Source organism: Hesperophylax consimilis, chromosome 23 (assembly GCF_061612785.1).
Source record: "Hesperophylax consimilis isolate HC1 chromosome 23, BYU_Hcon_1.0, whole genome shotgun sequence".
Lineage (NCBI taxonomy): Eukaryota > Metazoa > Arthropoda > Insecta > Trichoptera > Limnephilidae > Hesperophylax > Hesperophylax consimilis.
The window spans coordinates 30010408-30014455 of NC_142858.1; positions in this window are offsets into that span (position 1 = coordinate 30010408).

Genomic DNA, 4048 nt, shown 5'->3' on the forward strand with positions numbered 1-4048 from the left:
ACCATACTTTGTAATTATTATAACTGTTGGTTTTCCAAATAAAATAAAATAAAAATAAAATAAAAATCATCCAAGCGTTCCTTTCTTAATCTTAACCATTACGACGCTTACGTCAGCCTTGCATTATTTTCGGATCTCCTCCGGAGTTTACCACACTTACGCCTCAGATAATAATAATACGATAACTTGTACAGCGCCGTTTTCGTGAAAAATCACCTCAAGGGCACTGTACAATTTGTTACGAATTCCTAGTCTATCTAATTTTAACCTAGTCTATCTAATTTTATCCTAGTCTATCTAATTTACAAACAGATTCAGAAAATATACATATTATTTACAAACAGGTTCAGAAAAAATACATATTATTTACAAACAGATTCAGAAAACGTACATATTATTTACAAACAGACAGAGTACAAGAAACACACTTTAATTAAAAAAAGTTTACTACTTTGCACGCAGAGGACACTATAGTAAAATACTGGACATTGATTATACATTTGCTTTTTAATCCACCATTACTAATGATATTACATTTATTCGAAGATCAGTTGCAAGAGTAGAGTTGATATTTCTTATAAAAGACTAGATAATTTAGGACTGGAGAATTTTAATAAAATTACCGTAAAATGTTTACAAAGCACAAAAATATTAATATTTTTTTTAAACATTTAGTTATTTACAATGTCGCGGATTGTGAAGATGAAAAGTTTTTGACTATGAAATGTTGGAAAGGGTTATTCTAATAAATGTAAAATCGATAGTAAAGGAGGATAACATAGTAACTGTGTCCTCTTCATCCAAATTCCTGAAGAAGATCTCAAAGCTTTAACTTTCTAATAAAGGGGTATTTATCTCAATAACCAAAACAATACCCTAATCTTATTCAATGGTTTATGTGAAGTGACCTGCCAAGTAACCACATTTTCTGTATCTGTTTGTACATAGTTCGACAGAGCATACTAAGTCACATTTGTACAGCGCCCTTGGGGTAATTCTTCACAAACGGCCCTACAAATTAACCAATAATTATTATTATCCTGTAAGGTTTATTGGGGCCTTCATCCAGAAGTTAAATTTAAATTAAAGCAGTGAGGAGAAAACTGCCAACAGAGCGACTAAATCGCTAGTCAATTTGTACATTGTTTCACGTAAGATGATTGCAACGGAATACGTGTAAGTATCTCCAAATATCTGTTTACAACGCTGCGACTTATCTAAATATCTATATTTACATTACTATATCTACATGTCAGAGCATCTCAAAAATCTTCACTAGCTCAAATGTCCTGAAAGAATCGAGTTCTAGGTCCTGAATGGTATTTAAGTCACTTTACTGAATGACTCTGGAAAATACCAAATGTCGACAGTCAACCCTTAGGTCAGCAGCGTCATCAGATATTGGATGGTTGAAAGAACCAAGGCGCACATCAGATACTAATTTCGGTGAGCGCTTTCGGAGTGTCACGGCCTAAAGCTTGGAATAAACTGGCACATGATCCAATAATGATTACAGACTCGACAGAATTCGGAGCTAAACTTAAATCCAATCTTTTAATACAATCATAACCATAAATAATGGTAGAAATATACACCTAAATTGCATAGATATGTTAGCCGGCAAGTCCTTACCTAAGTACCTAATAATGTTAATTATTTCATGCACTACACAGATAAAAATGAGTATTTATAATTTATTAAGTATCTCCCAAATTATTGGTAATCCGGTTAAAAACAGGATTGCAGGCATTAACGAAATTGATGTAAAGGTACGTCAGTAAACACCCACGCTGCAGTTAAACATCGTTCTTTGCTAAATAAGGAGAAAGCGCAGAATTAACCTGATTATTAAAATACGAATATATTCTCACGGTGTCGGAACACGTGTTCATGAAAATCCTAATATTTTCGTCATTATATATTATCAAGGAACACGTGCGAGAACACGTGTAAGTGCAAGCGACTAAATTGCTAGTCAATCACGTGTTACTAAAAGTTTGTCAGGAACCGGCGTGCAATCCCATTTTTAACCAAATTGTCAGTATTATAGGCCTGTAATAGATGTAAGTCACTAGTTTTAAGTCGGTAATTTTGTTATGTGTTATTTAATATATTTGAGGTGATTTTTCACGACAACGGCGCTATATAAATTATTTAAATATTACTATTATTAACAAGAGGTTAGCAATATCCATTTTCTCCGTGTAGTGCCCAAATAACTGCCATTATTGCAAAAATATTAATAACTATTAATAATTTCGTATTTAAACTGAAGAAGAAATTTTAAGCTTTTATGTGCATTTTTGTAAAAACATAATTAGATAAACCGTAGGATATTTGTACAGCGCACTTGAGATGATTTTTAACAAAAACTTTTTGGAAATTTCCAATTCTTAATATTATTTGCATTAATGGCTGACAGAAAATAACACATTAAGAGAACACAGATAATATTTCTAGACGCAGTTGAAGATCACTGGAGTTACCAATGCCTGCACATGGCATACATCTGGACACGGCATGTCTCATCTCAAACACCGAACCAGATGTAAAGTTATGCCCCCATGACTGTACCATTAACGATATTTTTTAGATCATATTCCACGCAGTGTTTGGAAGACAAAATCTAACAGCATAAAAACTATTTCAATGGTAAAAACATTATTTCTTAATAGTAAAATAACATGTTGACTACATTTAACTAATATATATACAATAGGACACAATGTGGTCGGTACATAGAACAGGAATTTAGCATTAGGGTTTTAATAATAATATCTATAACATTCAAAAATCTGTTTCTGAAAATAATAAGAAAATACACAGATTTAGGAAATTACATTGAAAGAATTTGGCATTCACAGACTATAAAAATATTACCATTTGTTATTTCGTCTACTGGCATTATACCTAGCTCTCTCGTTAAAAATTTAGGCGTATTAGATTTGTCAAAGAATTTATAGATAAAAATGCTAAAATCAGTCATTTTAAATACATCTAGGATTACGAAATTTTTTTAAATATTTATATTGAAGGATCAGTAGGATTTATAGGTCCAGTTAGGAGTTCTACCGATCCGAACCCGCTGACATGAAAAAATCTGGAGTCGGTGAATTATTTTCCCATTTGATCTCTGGTGAGTCGACGTGTTTCTGGGTTATGTAGGTTAGTTTTAAATTTTTTTTTCATCGTTTCTAATGACTTTATATCACTTTTTATGTGTGTGGAATTGTCACTGTGTTGAGTTAACCGGTGACCGGATAAATTATCAAAATGATAATTCATCACACCTTTAGAAAGTTATAAAAAGTCATGGAAAGTGATGAAACAAAACATTTATTAACTGGGTTATGTAGGTTAGGTTAGGTTTAAATTTTTTTTTCATCCATTCTAATGATTTATATCACTTTTTAAATGTGTGTTGAATTGTCACTGTGTTGAGTTATCATGGAACCGATGTTCTTGTATTGTTTTGTATTTATTATGCTTATATTATGCACTTGCATAATGTGGATTGACTAGGTGAACATTTGTGGAAAAGTGTGTGGAAGGGTTTAGTTTTTCCTGTGGGGAAGATTTAACCCGGACATAAAGTTGGAAATAATAAAAAAAATAAGGAGAGATGGAAAGGCCAAAGAAGTGAAGCTTGCAGTCCCAATGGAGTCCCTGATGCAAGGAACTGGCACAAAAAGGATGAAAGTAGACTGAATGCTGTAGAAATGAGAACCTTGAGGCGTATGTGATCCAATTGAGCCCGCACAGGGCCGACCGGCTCTGAAAGATTTGGACTGAAGTTTTGAGGTTATGCACCAGATTTCAGTTCACCAGAAAACCGGGTTTAGTTTTAAGGTGGAAATTATTTTATTGTTAAGAATCGAAAAAGTATTTGTTTCACTTTATTGTGTCTTGTCTTTCTCGGGCGTCACCGACTTTTTCAATCATTCACTTCCAAGTCAAACATTGTCTTTTCTTCGTTTATCACATACGTCTAATGTAACCACATGTAAGTATTTAATTAACTACCATTCACTTTTTGTAGTCGCATGAA